Raw genomic sequence first — 19195 nt, 5'->3', positions numbered from 1 at the left:
TGATACGTATCCCCTTGGACACTTACCGGTATACGATACGCTCTGGCCCGATCGAGGGCGGTTTCTGGCACGTCGGGGACCTGGACCACCATCGCGGAGCACTGATGTTGGAAATGTCCTGGCTCCCCACAGTGCCAGCACACTGGCCCAGGCTCTCCCTCTGAACCGGTGTTACGGACATCACTCACCTGGGGGGGAGGAGACACACAAACACATTAATTGACAACAGGTGTAGTGACATGACCACTCACCTTCCCTGACTCCGCCCTCCATTCACAGACTGACACTCAGCCATGCCCCCACTGCCACAGTACCTTAATCAAAGATCTGTTGATATTAAAGCAGATCCAATGTGGATGGCCTCTGGTTGTGGTCTTTACACAGGAGGAGAAAAAAGAAAGCTTACAGTCTTGGCATTCTTCCAAAAAAAGGGGGAAAAACGGAAAAAGGAAAGCGAAAGTGGAAAGTACAAAAATGAAAGTGAAAGTACAATAAAAAATGAAGAGGATACTGAAAACTTATTTGTAGAAAAAATTAAAAAAGATGAGTGATTAACACCAACACTTGTGGAAAAAGACTCATCGCAAACAACTCGGAAACCAGGAAGTGGTTTCCAAGTGGTTTCCAATGTGTGAAAGCAAGTACAGCACCATTGAAAAGGAGTGCCTGGCCATCAAGTGGGTGGTCCTCGCCCTCGGATACTGCCTGCTGGGGTGCCCTTTCAGCCTCTGTTCAGACCACGCACCCCTCCAGTGGCTCCATCCCATGAAGGATGCCAATGCATGGATCACCCATTGGTATCTCGCCCTCCAGTTGTTTAAGTTCGAGGTGGTCCACAGGCCAGGGGCGCAGATGGTGGTGGCAGACTTCCTGTCCCATCGGGGGGGGGGGGGGGGGGGGGGAGTCTGCTGCAGGCCGGACAGCTCCCCGGCCTGAGTCGGGCAGTTAGGGTATGTGGTAGCAGGGCCTTAGCCAAGCGTCAGTTTGTGAATAGAGGGCAGGGCCGGGGAAGGTGAGTGGCTAAGTTATTACACCTGATGTCAATTAATGTGTGTGTGTGTGTGTGTGTGTGTGTGTGTGTGTGTGTGTGTGTGTGTGTTTGTTGCAGGAATGGTGGAGCATAAAAGGAGGGGGAGAGCAGAGAAGAGGTCTCTCCTGACCAGAATATGTGTGTGTGTGTGTGTGTGTGTGTGTGTGTGTGTGTGTGTGTGTGTGTGGCATGTGTGACTGTGTGTGAGCAGCAAGCTAAAAAGCAAAGAAAAATGAGTAAAATAAAGAAAGTGTGTGAAATCAACTCCCACCTGCCATGCTTCTGTGCTCCACCCACATCAGGGATCAGTTACATTTGGCAAACCATTTTACAATTTTTTTCTCCCCCTTAAATAAATGGGACAAAACTCCGTAGCCTCAGTATCTCTGTCAAACAAAGAGCCATGTGCGTAAAATTAAAATAACCCTTTTGTTCAGTATGCAGTAAAGTGACCATCAAAGATGTAGAGGAACACAAAGGAGCATGGAGTATTGATAATTCCATCCATCCATTATCTGTAGCTTCTTATCCTGTCCTACAGGGTCGCAGGCAAGCTGGAGCCTATCCCAGCTGACTATGGGCGAGAGGCGGGGTACACCCTGGACAAGTCGCCAGGTCATCACAGGGCTGACACATAGACATGGACAACCATTCACATTCACGGTCAATTTAGAGCCACCAACTAGCCTAATCTGCATGCCTTTGGACTGTGGGGGAAACTGGAGCACCCAGAGGAAACCCACTCGGACACAGGGAAAGCATGCAAACTCCACACAGAAAGGCCCTTGTCGGCCACTGGGCTCAAACCCAGGACCTTCTTGCTGTGAGGTGACAGTGCTAACCAGTACACCACCGTGCCGCCCCTGTACTGATAATTAATGCATAATAAAAAAGGTATTAATTGAACAGTAGTAAAACAGACTTAACTAATTTTGATTAGTATGAGGAAACCATCATAATAATAAAAATAATAAAGGAGCTACAGAGCTTCCTCCAAAATAACTGGGCTAACTGAAAATTAACAACCTGGAGTTGAGTTAACTCTGAATGTAGTCTTTTCAGAAGAGGTTCGTACAATAGAGAGACTCTCAACACAAAAAGTATATAAATATATATAAAGCTGGCAGGACCATTTCACATGTCATGTTTATTTATATGGCTCACCGGTAAACAAGGTCAGTTGAGCATGTCCAGAAAACATTGGGCCTCTTCTGCTTTGTTAAAACTGCATTCTGTTTCGTTATGCTGTACCACAAGCCTTGTTGGGAACTGCATCGTGAATCTGATTTCCTTGTCTATGAATTTTCGAACCACATCATTATAGGAGCGACAGTTCAGTCGGGCCGCATTGGACAGGTCCTGATGGATGAAAATGTGTGATGCCCCGTGCTCCAAGTTTATTGCATTCCTTGTGGCTGCTAGGATCCGGGGCTTGTCCTGGGAGTTGTGGAGCTTGATGAGCACCAGTCTGGGGCGGTCACTCCTCGCCCAGAGGTCTGAAGAGCTTGGTCCATCTTTATGTGCCATTTTGCAGTTGGCAAACCGAGCATCTTTGGCAGCCAGGATTCAAAGAACTAAAGAGGACGTTCACCCTCCATACCTTCCTTCAGATTTAAGTTCCACATGTTGTCACATCTGCTAGGGTTCTCCATATCGTCTATCTGGTCGGCCATGGTCACCTGCCTTTTCTCCACCTGTGCAAGATGAAGCTTGAGGGTGGCAACCCCGTCCTCCATGGTGGAGAGCCATTGTTCTGCTTCAGTGATACGTTTAGACTGACCTTCCAGGCTGCTGGCAATTTTGTCCAAGGTGTCAGTTATTTTTGAAAACTTCTGCTCCATATTTTACTTGTGTTTTGAGTAACTTCCCGCACCAGCTCAGACATGTCCATAGTGCTAGCTTCCATCATGCTGGCACCAGTCGGGGATGGAGGCGCCATGTTGGGCATTGATGGGTGATCCGTGATCTTCATCTGGATTGTTTGCCTCAGTTTGGCAGGCCTTTCTCTCTGAGACTGTCTGCCAGGTTTAGTTGCCATGTTATAAAATCATTAGTGTAGCTTCTGGTAGGTAAAAGTCACTTTTAAGCTGAAAATATTAGGACCGGAGCAGGAGCTCTGCGAAGACACAGCCTTCAGCTAGCCATTGTCACGTGACCCCCTAGTTCATGCTTTTGTTACCTTTATGTTGGATTATTGTAATGCCTTACTGTCTGGATGTTCTATCAGGTGCATAAAGAAGCTCCAGTTAGTCAAGAATGCAGCAGCCAGAGTCCTTACTAGAACCAGAAGATACAACCACATCACCCCTATCTCCTCCACACTGCACTGGCTCCCAATCAAATTTCGTATTGATTATACCATTGCAATGACCAAACAGCACCCTAGCAACCACCTGAAATATCATAACAACCACCTAGCAACACCCCAGCAACCAACTGGAATACCATACAAACCCTATAGCAATGTTTATCTATGGTGGTTGCTAGAGTGTTGCTAGATGATATCTAACATATCCCAGTTGCTTGCGAAGTGGTTCCTATGAGATTCCAGGTGGATGCTAGAGTGTTGCTAGGTGGTTGGTATGCTAATCTGCTTGATAAATTTCTCATGGGGAAAACACACTTTGGAGCTTTTCTATGCAGCAACTGTAAATGCTAATTCTTTTCCAAAAACAAAAGCACACTATTCCCATCCAAATTTGTGCCAAATTTTATGGATCTCCATCAAAAATTGTGACCTGTGAATAAATTTTGGGACAGAAGAAGAAGAACACCATCATCATCATCATCATCATCATGTTGGCTCTTTAAAGCTACAGTAAGGAAAGAAACAAAATTCATAAAGAATATAATACCTGAAATTTCTCAATAAAAAATGTTTTGTTTCTAAATACAGTTTTTGGAAAACTGTAGGATAAATTCAGGTATATTAGGACAATTTTTTCAGTTCCACATTGTCTAAGCTTTCTTGGCATTATGAATAACATATACTCCTAATCTTCTATATCAGGGCTTTTCAAAGTGTGGGGCGCGCCTCCCCTAGGGGGCGCCAGAGTTCTTCAGGGGGGGGCGCAACGTGAGGAAAAATAAACCAGAATAAGTTACTATTGCGGACATTTAGCGAACTTCAGCTAGCCTTTGCCAGAGACAAAAGGGATCGATTTTTAGTACCTAAAGCTACAGTGAGTGAGGAGACAGAGTCTGGGCCAAGCAAAAAAAGAAGGAAGTATGACCACAATTATTTAAAGTTTGAATTTTCATGGACTGGATCTGAAGATGCTCCACTGCCACAGTGTGTTGTCTGCCAAGAGGTGCTAGCTAACGATGCTATGAGATGTTTAAAATGTGTAAAAAAAAGATGTTTTAAAAAGCACAGATGTTTAAAATGTGTAAAAAAAAGATGTTTTAAAAAAGCACAGATGTTTAAAATGTGTAAAACGATGTTTTTTAAAAAAGCACAGATGTTTAAAATGTGTAAAAAAAAAAAAGATGTTTTAAAAAAGCACAGATGTTTAAAATGTGCAAAACAAGATGTTTTTTAAAAAAGCACAGATGTTTAAAATGTGTAAAACAAGATGTTTTTTAAAAAAGCACAGATGTTTAAAATGTGTAAAAAAAATGTTTTAAAAAAGCACAGATGTTTAAAATGTGTAAAACAAGATGTTTTTAAAAAAAGCACAGATGTTTAAAATGTGTAAAAAAAGATGTTTTAAAAAAGCACAGATGTTTAAAATGTGTAAAACAAGATGTTTTTTAAAAAAGCACAGATGTTTAAAATGTGTAAAAAAAAAAGATGTTTTAAAAAGCACAGATGTTTAAAATGTGTAAAAAAAAGATGTTTTAAAAAAGCACAGATGTTTAAAATGTGTAAAACAAGATGTTTTTAAAAAAGCACAGATGTTTAAAATGTGTAAAAAAAGATGTTCTAAAAAAGCACAGATGTTTAAAATGTGTAAAAAAAAGATGTTTTTAAAAAAAGCACAGATGTTTAAAATGTGTAAAAAAGATGTTTTAAAAAAGCACAGATGTTTAAAATGTGTAAAAAAGATGTTTTAAAAAAGCACAGATGTTTAAAATGTGTAAAAGAAAAAAATGTGTACAACAACCATTTTTTAAAATACGAATGGAACATTAAGTATAGCAACAACAAAAATTGTAAGCAGGGGCGCTGTTGTTTATTTGCTCTCTGAGGGGGGGCTGACTCTCCCACACTTTGAAAACCCCTGTTCTATATCATCTAAATCATTGATATTAAACATATGGGTTTAGAAAGTTGAGGTTTTAATCTGGCCACTGAGTGAATCCGTGATTTAATTTGTAATCTTCGTGTGGATTGTTATTAAAATGGAAAATATGAAAAAAATGAAAAAGCTTGTCCCCATCATTTCACAAGGGGGCAGAATAGAGCAATATACCTTTAGACATTTCATTAGCAAGCTGATAATTTGATGCTGTAACTTTCTAAAAGAACTAGTTAAGTGCTTTCATAGCAATGGGTGTGAATATTTTGCCTTTGCAGCTATATTGAAGGTGTATATGTTGACTATATAAGTACAATTAAGAGGAGTTGTTCTATTATTGGTCACTTAAACTGATTTTTTTTCCCCTCCCACTTGACACTGGGCATGTGTGAAGTGTGACTTGTGTGACTTGTTGAGCACATTAAGATTTTAAACTCAGAATGAAATGCACATTATAAACAAAGACCCCCATGCTCAGACCTAGATCAGTGCACGCTTGACACATCCTCTATAAATGCAATCTACATTCCATCAACATTAAATCTGAAAAACTAAACATTCAGATATTCCTCAGCTGGAGCAGCTTTGTGCTATCGTATTAGCCCCAAAATGCTGTTCAGACTCCTGTTTCCAAGGTAAAAAGTTAACTTGTCAGTCCTCCCCTCATTTCTGTGCAACTATAAAGTGATATTTTTCATTCAGCAGGAATTCTTCACTGGCACTTCCTAGAAAATCGGGAAAATATTATTTGAACTTGATGCTCTGATTGGACAAGAAAAATTGCTGTTTAAAACCAACATGAAATGGGTAGGTGTTTTAAAACAAGATGGTGTACATGTTGAGGCATGGAATTACTTTTTCCTGAAAAATCAAGAGATAGACAGGACATACAGTACACACAGATAATCGATTAAAGACCAACAACATGTGGTTGTGGATGGCCTGTTCTTGCTGACAGTATGATTCTCATTAATCTGAGCAATAGCTGCTCTTTTGGTTGTCTTTACATGTCTCACTAATACACATCTAGCAGCTAGAGATAATGAGATGAGTTGAGACTAATACACATGTTATTCAATGTGCATTTTCAAACATAATTTCCATTTCTAACCCTAAACCTCTCATCATTGCTGCCCCAAATATGAACCCTCTTCCTTCAAGCTTTTTCTCTTGCAATCTTGAATTTTTATACCTATATTCCACAGAACATGCTAGGATGGCAATTGCTTAATTGTATCTTGCAGTGCACCTCTCTGGAAGCACCTTGGTTTCTCCACTCATCTATAATGTATAAGTTTTAATTTGTGTCTCGTCTACAAGAGGAGATAAACATTACTTTAAAGTTCAGTGTAAAGCACTGGTATGCAAAGTTTTGAACAAGCATCTTAATGAATCCTTCGAGCCTTGTTTCACCACTTCCTGGTGAACCCAGAAAGACAAGAAAAATGGTGAGCTGCAGTTAAATGGGAAGACTGGATGCCAACAAAGCATTCCTGTGTGTGTGTGGAGAACATTTTATATCAGGTTAGTATGAAAGCTCTGTGCACCTACTATTTCTCCTAACACTTTTTCTAGCTCAAGGACATTCAGTTATAAAAATCCCATAGATCTAGACGAGGCATACTCAAGTCAACATTCAACAAGTCCGTAAGTTGGCATAACCTGGAAAGAACTTTGGTCTAGATAGGAAAGCTTTTAACAGGTTACATGGTCACAATATATTTTATTAGACATGATATATTTTATTTTGGACACGATATATTTTATTAGACCTAATGCTTGGCTAGACTAGCAGTATGCTTGTCATGGACTGATAATATAGACTAGGCTAAACACTATAAAATATGCTAGATCTAGGCCCTGGTTTGTTTGTTACTATTAGAAGTCCATGTTTGAGCTTATCTTTGCCATAATAAGGTAGCTTTCTTTCTCAGTAATTTCCCATAATATTCCGGCATGAAACTTGCCTTGAAATATCCAGCGGGATCTGTACTTCTGGATGCCTTTAGCATCTCTGGTATATTTAGAAGTCCATCCATCCATTAGCTGTAGCCGCTTATCCTGTACAGGGTCGCAGACAAGCTGGAGCCTATCCCAGCTGACTATGGGCGAGAAGTGGGGTACACCCTGGACAAGTTGCCAGATCATCACAGGGCTGACACATAGACACAGACAACCATTCACACCCACATTCACACCTATGGTCAATTTAGAGCCACCAATTAACCTAACATCCATGTCTTTAGACTGTGGGGGGAAACTGGAGCACCCAGAGGAAACCCAGAGACACAGGGAGAACATGCAAACTCCACACAGAAAGGCCTCCGTTGGCCACTGGGCTCAAACCCAGAACCTTCTTGCTGTGAGGTGACAGTGCTAACCACTACACCGCTGTGCTGCCCCAGAATAAATACATTTGTGGGTATATTAAGAAGAAGAAGCCTTTATTTTTGTCACATGTACACTCAAGCACAGTAAAATTCCTCCTCTGCATTTAACCCAACTGAAGCAGTGAATACACGTGTGCGCACACAGTGAGCAATGAGTGCACACACACACAAAGAGTAGTGGGCAGAATAAATAGCTTTTTATTTCAGCTTTTGGATGTAACGCAATCTGCTGGTATAATATAATTTTTTAATCACTTCAGAGAGATTGGACTGACTGCAGTCATCTTGACTTTCATTATTAACTGTAATAGCTATGTTTCTTTGTTTGCCTGGCAATATGGCGGGCACTGCATGATAAACAAAAATCTGTAATGTCAGTGAAAGGCCCCTATAGGCTATTCTGTAGCCTTAAAGTTTTGGGAAAAAAAACTGGCATAGTGAAATCAATTGTTACTTCATTAAAAATTGTATACATTCTACAAAATAAACAGACACAACATACTATCATGCAGTGGCAATAGCATGATTATCTTCATGGACATCATCTCATCTCATTATCTCTAGCCACTTTATCCAGTTCTACAGGGTCACAGGCAAGCTGGAGCCTATCCCAGCTGACTATGGGCGAAAGGCAGGGTACACCCTGGATAAGTGACCATGTCATCACAGGCCTGACACATAGACACAGACAACCATTCACACTCACGGTCAATTTAGAGTCACCAGTTAACCTAACCTGCATGTCTTTGGACTGTGGGGGAAACCCACGCGCGGACACGGGGAGAATATGCAAACTCCACACAGAAAGGCCCTCGCTGGCCACGGGGCTCGAACCCAGGACCTTCTTGCTGTGAGGCAACAGCGCTAACTACTACACCACCGTGCCACCCTCATGGACGTTAACTTGCAGCAAAGAAAGTGAAAAGCTTTCCACGAAACAAACTGCTTTAAGGTTTTATCTCTCTTATTATAATGTACTGTAACATCTGCGCTGAACATGGACATTGATGAAGCTAATGAGTATGCCTAATGCTAATCGGTGTTCATTCACTTTCATTCCTCTGCCCCAAATACATCGGGATCTCAGGATCATAGAACAGTAGATCTCTGCTTGTAGAACTGGGATTCTGTTTATGCTCTGTAAACTAGTAGCTCTGTGCGATCTTTCCTATGAGGACAACAGCCTGACCCCGACTCGCATTACACATTTTCACATTTTGCTCTGAGAACATTCCTCTCAGCCTCTTTACATTACTCTGTTACATTCTCTCTATTCTTAGCCCATTTACTTCTATTCATCATACAGAATCTTGGGGAATTATCCTGGTTACATCGTTAATCCACTGCCAATAAACAAAAAATATTCAAAACCATATTATTGTAACTGTCTCATTCTGCACATTCATTTTTATTTACGGACAGGTTTTTGAGCTTCCAGTGAGGATAGGCATGTGGCATTTCCGGAAATATAAAGAAGATGGAAAACAATGTTTTTAAAATACCAAAAATACAGTGGATTCTTTTCTTGCCATTCAAAACTGGTCTCTTAGCTTTTCTCATTTTGAGATTAGCTAAGATTTGGCCTTACGTTCACATCATTCTGTATTATTTGCTCATGTATTATTTCCCTTTCCTCAGCCCTCACTATGTGGAAAGTTTCTAAGGAAGTGATAAGATATTCTTGTCTGAAGACAGATTGTCCTTTACGGCCAGGAATATCGTGTTTTAAAACCTTCACATTGTTTCCTGTCTATTTATATTTTTGGAAACACCCATCCTCATTGGAGACACAAAAGGCTAACAGTTATAAAATGAAAAGAGGAAAACAAAGTAGTAATTGAAATTTGATTTGGAATTACTTGAATATTTGTTGTTTCTTGCCAGTTTCAGGGTTTAGTCTGTAAAAAGAGTATTTGTCAGGATTCTGTTTTTTCCCTGTAAGTAAATAAATAAATAAATAGTGTGTATGTGTATTACAACTTTATACTTCACCCTAAATGTATAAATGTGTGTGTACATCAGTGTGAGCAGGGTTTGACAGTATGATCAGTGTATAAACATTTAATTGGGGGTGTGTACACTTTGTGTTAAATTCCATTTCAGCTGCTGTTGTGATTTACATTCAACTGTGATTTTATATTTTTTATGGTAGTAGCTATGATCATGGGCGGCATGGCATGGTGGTGTAGTGGTTAGCGCTGTCGCCTCACAGCAAGAAGGTCCGGGTTCGAGCCCCGTGGCCGGCGAGGGCCTTTCTGTGTGGAGTTTGCATGTTCTCCCTGTGTCCGCGTGGGTTTCCTCCGGGTGCTCCGGTTTCCCCCACAGTCCAAAGACATGCAGGTTAGGTTAACTGGTGACTCTAAATTGACCATGTGAATGTGAGTGTGAATGGTTGTCTGTGTCTATGTGTCAGCCCTGTGATGACCTGGCGACTTGTCCAGGGTGTACCCCGCCTTTCGCCTGTAGTCAGCTGGGATAGGCTCCAGCTTGCCTGCGACCCTGTTGAAGGATAAAGCGGCTAGAGATAATGAGATGAGATGAGCTATGATCATATAGTGTAACTAACTAATGATGTGTTACACAGTGACAATATCACATTATTGATGCCAAGTATATGCTGCATATATACAGCACTAATTGAAAGTTTGAACACACCTTCTAATTCAGTGTTTTTTTCTTTATTTTTATTAATTAAAACACACTTCATGTCTTAAAGTAATGATGGGTGTCATTTCTCTTTACTTAGTTGAGCGGTTCTTGACATAATATGGATTACTGCAGTTGTTGAATAGGGCTATTTTCTGTATTTTATTATTTACTATTTACTGTTTCATGATCTCAAACACATGATCTCAAAGAAGGCAAGGAATTGCACTAATTAACTTTTGACGAGGCATCTGTTAATTGAAAAGCATTCCAGGTGACTACCTCATGAAGCTGGTTAAAGGCGTCGTGCGGTAATTTCAGCAATCAGGCTATATCATGTGTCAAAATGTCGGGTTTGGTGGGTTATTCAAGCCCCTCGGTTTCCCGCGATCTCAGTGTCACGATGCGCCCGCTACAAGCATTTAAAGTTGACGCGCACAGCCAAATTTAGGCAGCCAGCCGTTAACTAGGTCAACTTATGTGTGATGTCATACCAGTAACCTCCCTTGGGTGATGCTGGCCTGTCCCCATGTTTTCTCTATAGCGTGCGTTTACCAGAGTTGTTTACATTGCGGATTTTGTGGATTTATTCAGTTTGTGGATAGTTTTGAACGCTCAAAACACTATGAAATGATGTATTAATATTCTGTGATACAAAATGCCTAATCGGTGTATTGTGTTTGGCTGTAACAACGAACACTGAACACTATTTGTGACTGTTGTTATCAATGGATCTGATTTCAAGGTCATGGCTAGGTATTGATAGAAAAAAATTATTTTTTTTAAAACACATTGTGGCAGCAGGGGCGTGGTCAAGCGCCGGTCTGTGACAGGAGGGCGGAGCCAGGGAAGGTGAGTGGCAGAATCATTACACCTGACGGTAATTAACCTGTGTTTTGTGTGTTTTCCCAGTCACCGCGCCCTATTTAAGGAGGCAGAGGGAGAGCAGAGAAGAGCTCATCCCGGGACAAGAACACAGTGTGTGTGTGTGTGTTTCACTATCAGATTAAAACTGGCGTTTATACTGAAAAGTCTGGCAATAAAAAGCTTATTTGCATCTGAAGCGTTGTCCTGCCGTCCTCTGTGCTCCACCCACACTTCAGAGAGCTCTACAGTGGTGCCAAAACCCGGGACAAGGTGGAGCACCAACCTCGCAGCCCCATGGAATCCTCCCCGTTCGCGGACCTGGTCCACGCCCTCGCCACGGCTCAGCAAAGCCAGCACCAGGCGCTCGTCACGCTCCGAAAGGAGCAAGAGCGGTGCTTCGAAGCCCTGGTGTTGGCCCAGCAGGAAGATCGCGAGGCGCTCCGGCATCTCCTTGCGTCGGCGGGGTCCACCAGCGCCCCGGCCGCGGGCCCGTCTCCCCTCACCGTGACCAAGATGGGCCCGCAGGACGACCCCGAGGCGTTTCTCACATTGTTCGAGCAGGTCGCCGAAGCCTCGGGGTGGCCGATGGAGCAGCGCGCCTCCTCCCCCTCCTGACGGGAGAGGCGCAGCTGGCCGCGCTATAACTCCCCGCCGGCTGGCCTACGCGGACCTTCGCCGGGCCATCCTCCAGCGCGTGGGGCGCATGCCAGAACAACAGCGCCAGCGCTTCCGCGCGCTGGAGGACGGCCCGGTGAAGGTCCGCGTAGGCCAGCCGGCGGGGAGTTATAGCGCGGCCAGCTGCGCCTCTCCCGTCAGGAGGGGGAGGAGGCGCGCTGCTCCATCGGCCACCCCGAGGCTTCGGCGACCTGCTCGAACAATGTGAGAAACGCCTCGGGGTCGTCCTGCGGGCCCATCTTGGTCACGGTGAGGGGAGACGGGCCCGCGGCCGGGGCGCTGGTGGACCCCGCCGACGCAAGGAGATGCCGGAGCGCCTCGCGATCTTCCTGCTGGGCCAACACCAGGGCTTCGAAGCACCGCTCTTGCTCCTTTCGGAGCGTGACGAGCGCCTGGTGCTGGCTTTGCTGAGCCGTGGCGAGGGCGTGGACCAGGTCCGCGAACGGGGAGGATTCCATGGGGCTGCGAGGTTGGTGCTCCACCTTGTCCCGGGTTTTGGCACCACTGTAGAGCTCTCTGAAGTGTGGGTGGAGCAAAGAGGACGGCAGGACAACGCTTCAGATGCAAATAGGCTTTTTATTGCCAGACTTTTCAGTATAAACGCCAGTTTTAATCTGATAGTGAAACACACACACACTGTGTTCTTGTCCCGGGATGAGCTCTTCTCTGCTCTCCCTCTGCCTCCTTAAATAGGGCGCGGTGACTAGGAAAACACACAAAACACAGGTTAATTACCGTCAGGTGTAATGATTCTGCCACTCACCTTCCCTGGTTCCGCCCTCCTGTCACAGACCGGCGCTTGACCACGCCCCCGCTGCCACACACATGTTTTAAGTGTTTCTATGTATCAATCATTAATTGTACAAAATGATTTTCATACATTTATGTATTTGTCATATCTTTATTTGTCACATGAAGTGTTGTCTTGATAACACGTGGCACATAATTTTAGCAAATGGATGACAGAAGATTAATTGAAAGATTTATGCCACAGAGCTGCCTTTAACTAATAATTATCACTTATTACTGACGATTGTACGTTTACTAAACAATACAATACAAAGCTCAATACTCCCAGCCTATAACATACTGAATATCAAGTTAAAATCAACCGCAATAAAAGGAAAATGATGAAAACTGGAATATCAAGGGGTCTACTGTATCAGAAGGCCCACTGCATTTCGCGAGATCGCAAGCTGTCAAGTTGCTAGAATTCAATCTTTCTAGCTATACTTTCACCCCCTACAGCTATCAGTATTACACATAATCATAGATTAATCACACAGCATTCTAATTCAAGTGAAAATGGTCTTTAAAAATACACACAAGTAGTGATTTAGTCAGAGAAACCAACCAAAACAAGTCTTCAAGTCGCCGGTCTTCATTCTCGTCTTCGTCAGAACTGTCCTCATTTTCTTCTGAAGATGATCGCTCAGGTTCAAATCTGTAAGGCTGGATACCACCAGGACATTCAGCTGTCAAAATCTCTACTTGTGGGCCATTTTCTTCTTCTGTATCGGTAAAATCAAAGCTAATTTCCTCAGCATCGCTCCTATTTTCTGGTGTGTCCGTCATTGCAACTGCACCGAGTGGTTACTGGTATGACGTCACGCAGCTGTTCCATTGACCGAGAGGGGGCGCTGTGAACGCGGAAAATTTCAAGTGATGGGCATGATCAAATAAGGACCGATTACAACCGCGGGAAGCTTTTGAAAAATCGATGGTCAATTTATTTCGAATCTCGAAAGCATTCTGGTGCAGAATAATGCGACTTTTATCGCCACTGCGTGACGCCTTTAAGATAATGCCAATAGTGTGCAAAGCGTCATCAAGGTAAAAGGTGGCTACATTGAAGAATATGAAACGTATAACGTTTAACACTTTTTTGTTTACCACACAATTCCATATATATTCCATATGTTATCTCATAGTTTTGATGTCTTCAGGATCATTCTGCAATGCAGAAAATAGTCAGTTATTCAGGAAGTAAGAGTCAACATGTGAACTAACTATAAATTTAAAAAGTTTTTTCTAAATAAAGAAGAAAAAATGACTTAAGTAATAATGTGTACTCCAAAAAAATGTGATGCTTTTCCTAACCTGTCCACAGGGAACCCTGCCTCTCATCCGAAGTCAGCTGGGATTGGGTCCAACTTCCCCTGTGACCTTGACGGATAAGCAGCATAGATAATGGATGGATGGATGGATGGATGGATGCTTTTCCTGAGCATTATGTGGGAAAGGTTTCATGCGATAGTGACTAGCCCCTTCCTTTGGTGCCCCAGTTAGGGAAGAAGAGTCAAGGACAAGGTGTTTTGTCCTGAGACATCTCTCTCTCTCTCTCTCTCTCTCTTTTCTGCCCCTGTAATCATGACAACAAGCCAAGCTTGCCAAAAGGCAAGTTACAGAAACACTAAATTTGTATTTTTGCACCGAATTTTAGAACACCTGTGTTGTTACATACACACTATGTGATGAATAAAATATGTTTTACCACAAACCACAGCAATTTCACAAAACATTTTATTTAATAACAAATGGATGAATGGTGTATTACATTCAATCACATGTAGCAGCTATAAACTGCTGTTCACTCAGGAGCCTTTCTTTCTTATTCTCTCTATTTAAGTTAATACAATTTACTGTGGAACCATACAGGGTGAAGTTCCCTGTGCTTCTTAAAGAACAGCTTTACCTTTGGTTAAATGCTGTAAAATATAAATTTTAATCATCATCTTGTGACCAATAAGAATTGAGAATTCAACAGTACTGTTGTATAAATAATTGAAACTAATTATATAATGCTCTCTCATTAATGTGGTGTCTCAACAAGAAATAGTAATGATACTGAAAGATGCAGTCTTTAAAGTTAAAAGCTGTTTTTTTTTATTCAGTACAGTATGTATGATGATGTGACATCAGCATATTATGAGTATGTACTGTAGTCTATGGACACTTTTGTGATGATTAGATATTCACTTCTGGGCTTTTCATCAGTAGCCTATAATTTTCTAGAAATTTAATTGCATTTCTAGAGAAATTCAATTATAAAACCTGTATACCAAGCAAAATCAAAGCCAAAATCAGATTTTGTCAACAGTGTATTGTTGGAGGGGGGAGTAGTCAATGTTACAAAACAAAATTTAAAACACAGTACTGCTGATACTATTTTGTCATGGTGTGTTGGAAGGACTGAAACACTGCACTTATCACATCCTTATGTCTAGTACATAAGACAGATGTGAGTGCACTGAAAGCTTGCGTGAGCAGAGGAACATTATGTTACAAACAGGAAATTGTCATGTCATGAAACCTGATAATGCAATACAAGGCAAAAAAGGGAGGGAGCAGAGGGGGTCATCACAATATTTTTTTTAACTGTAAATTAATCCATATTATGTTTATTAATTCATTTTTTTATGCTTCTTCTGGTGGGAATCATGGCAGTTCCAGATACTCCCAAGAGATAGGACCTCTCACTCTCATGCTAGACCCCATCTCTCTGACATCTTGATTTCATCTTTATATCCTTTAACAGAGCCTGACACCCAGCTTAAGCAGCTTCAACTTAGCCCCAAGGATGTGGACACAATTCACTCATAAAGAGACTGGTTTAAGGGCAGCATCATAAATATGCAGTTGAAAGACTGGTTAGCGCATTTGGGAAAGGAAGTGACTGCAGAAGTATAGTTAGACATAGATCACGAAGGGCCATTTGATGTGCGCTACGGCTACTGTTTGGGCAGCACTCAGATGTGTCACCCTGTTGACAACTTTGATACAGCCACCACCAAGGAAACCACCTTGGTGGTCTGGAATATAAGGAAGTAGACTTGACCTTTCAACAGCCTTCAACATGGTCAATCACAAGGCTCTCATGTCAATCCTGAGTCTTGGAACTTGTGGCACAGCATGGTGGTGGTTTGCTTGGAGTGGTGGTCATATCATGCAACTATGGAGGGGATCCACATCTGCTCCATGCAGACTCCCACTGGTGTCCCACAAGGCTCACTGCTGAGTCTCTTCTGCTCTCCATCTACACCTGCTCTCTCAATAAGGTCATATCACTGCTCTGTTGATACTCCACTCATCCTGTCTTTTTATCCCTCAGACATTCATGTTTCATTGAACTGAAGTGCATTACAAAGATCTCAGCACGTTTGTCAGAAATGTGGTCATGGATAACAGCTTGCAAGCTCAAACTAAATTCTAACAAGACTAAGCTACTGGATATCCCTTGAAGTGCATTAGGATCTTGTAATTTCCCTGGACACACCATATGATGCCACACAAGCCTTGGAGTATAGTTCTGGACTATCATTCAACTATCATTTTGCCCAACCTAACATTTTTCCTTTACATCATCAGGGGGATCCAGGCTTTCATGTCCACAGAGGACACTGGGGTGCTTGTTCAGTTCTTATCCCATGGAGACTGAACTACTGCAACCCACTGCTAGCCAATCTGATTGTGTGCATTATCCAGCCCCTACAACTGACCCAGAATGCAGAAGCAAAACTTGTTTTCAACCTCCTCAAGTTCTTCCACACTACCACTGCTCATTGCTGCATTCCCTCCACTGGCTTCCTGTAACTGCAAATTTAAAACATTGTAGATGTACAAAACTGATGCTTAATGTTCTTATAACACCTCAACCTGCATCACATTGTCTTTGAGACTCTAGCTCAGCTTGACTAGACCCACCATTCCTGAAGAATGGTTAAGAGGGTTTTCTTAGATCTTCATTATTTTAGGTCTGTGCATGCGAAAGATATTGTGTGTGTTTGTTTTCAAGGCCTCAGAGACCCACAGTAACATGGTTATCTTTGTATATAAAACTAGGTTTAAATGTTTTTTGTTTGGTTGTTGGGAGAAGCTGGGAGAAGCCTAGGAGCAGTGAGAGTGAGCTGGCACTCAGAGAGGACAACACCTGTGTATGACCATGAAGCTTCAATAAAACCTTCTCTCCTCCAAGTTTGTGCCTGTTTGCATCTTTATTAAAGGGGAAAACAGAAAATTTAATTCACATTCTAACCACTGGTATAGGCGGCAAGATATGCCTGAAATCCAGTGAGTGTTTTTCAACAGGAAACAACAAAGTGTGCACATCATGTTGGTAAGCCATCAATCCTCGTTATTTCCTGCTGTGGAACATTTAATGCCTCAGACCATATCAAAAGTAACCTGGGAAGTGGAGTAAAGCAAGTTTTGAGTGGATGTTATACTGCATGCAAAGTGGAAAATCTTAAGCTTAAGTGGGAATGCTTCCTGGTGAAGATTCTGTGTGACCCTGGAGTTGGCAGTGTTGAATTTGGATGCTTGAAGGCTGAAGTGTTTGCAAGCAACACTGCAAAAGGCATATATTGGACTTAATTCTATCCACATTCACTGGACATGAGCAATCATATGCTCGGATTGGCTACTCTACGACTAGGCTATCAGCTCATATACCATGAGTAGAGAAAAGCAAAACGGCGGAGCGTGTTGCTGAACCAACCAAGGACAAAATAAAAACCCTACTCAAAAACAAACCCCCCAAAATACAAAAAAGCAACAAAATATGGAATCAAAGTATTTGGTGGGAAGAATGTATCTTTTTATTTTTCAAGAATTGTTATAGAATTTTTAACAAATCGCTACTGTCATTTCACCGGTTTGTTTACATTCTAAGCTTTTGTTGCATATTTCATATAAAGTTTTTATTTATCAAATTTGCAAAAAATAAAAATGCTCGGTTTCTCAAAATCCAGTGAATGTGGATAGGATAAAAGGATTATTCCACTCAATCTCGCTGTATATGGCTTATAGCCCACTCGATGCTATGCATCTCGTCAGCTATCAGCTCATGTACGACTCGATTTCGTGGAATAACTGTTAAATGCATGTACACGAGTAGTCGTGTACTGCTCTGAAGGAAGCTGGTGTGTGAAGAGCTCTGAAGCACAGAGAAAGCCTTAACATGAATTCCTGCAGAAATATTTGTGTCAACACGTTTTTGTCTAGTTTACATCCTGTTCTGTTTTAAGTTTCCGGTGTGAGTGAAGCTGTCTAAAGTGTTTTATGAATTTGTGAATTGATTAAAAGAGCCATGGTGGAAGACAGAGTTACTGTTGCACCTAACAGCACAATCAGCAAGGCTGATATGGCACATGAACTCTGACATTACTGACAAAACCACAAAGTTAATGCAAGTGGAAGAGGAGCTAGCTCAGAAGCGCGGCATAGCTCACAAATAATTGTGGTGCATAAAATAAGTTAAAGAAGCATATGACAAAACAAAAGCAACTCATGACAAGCAGAAACAGCTTAAGCTTACTTTGGTGACTGTCACATATTTGAAGGCCCAAACAGGTTCAGATGAAATTGAAAGGTTAGAAGATTTAAAAGACTATGAGATAGAAGACTATGGTTATGAGATAAAGACTATGGTTAGAAGATTTAATGGCCTCTGCTCTGAATGCCCACCCTCACGCACTGCCCAATGCACCACCTTACTCCGAGATAAAGTCAGACCATAGTCATCCCCTAAAGGTGAAAAAGCAACCTGCAATGGAGACAAACACACACTGATGAATGAGATGAATCAGAGTGAATGCTCCAGTGATTTAGAAAGTAAAGAGATAACCCAGCTAAGACCATTAAAGACAAGAGCTGGAGTATTTATTCATCAGCATAAAAGTACCTACTCCTGCTGATCTAGATAAGTGAAGTAAAAATATGAAACATTCAGATGGGATGAAAAAGATGGGATGAAAACCTGGTCCAAACTTTGTTGCCTCAAAAGGTATTCATAATCTGTATCCATATGATGGAGTAATGATTGTGAATACCTTGCTGACTCCATGTGTGCAAGCCACACTCACAAGAGCCTTGGATGAAGCCATGATCTTTCCTCTCCTCTGAGGTGCAGCTGGAGAGCCACACTATGCATCCATAGCTCAGAACACTAGCCCTTACTTTAACACAAAACTTGCTTTACAATCAAACAGAGTCAAGAAGGATCTGGGAACAAACAACGGTAAAGGAATCCGATTTTCCTGTCGATTCACAAACCGAACACAGAATGACACCGCAGTTTACATCATGCGTTAGTGTGCTACAGGGCCATTTCTATTCTAGCTATTGAACAGATCTGGGGCTGGCTGGCTATTAGAGGTGGTTTGTGCCTAACTTTTCAGACAGACATCACCAGCGCACTGACTGATCTCACTAAAAAGGGGGTACCAGATCCGGTCCAGTGGATGGAGATGTGCAAATAGGCTTTTGTGCAGGATAAAGCAATTTTGCATGGGGGCCTGCTGTTGCATTCTCCTGACTTTTCTCTCCCTTTTGTTTCACAGACCCAC

The sequence above is a fragment of the Neoarius graeffei genome, chromosome 2 (assembly GCF_027579695.1).
Source record: "Neoarius graeffei isolate fNeoGra1 chromosome 2, fNeoGra1.pri, whole genome shotgun sequence".
Taxonomy (NCBI): Eukaryota; Metazoa; Chordata; class Actinopteri; order Siluriformes; family Ariidae; genus Neoarius; species Neoarius graeffei.
The sequence above is the reverse complement of the archived record's forward strand: the minus strand, read 5'-3'. Positions refer to the sequence as shown.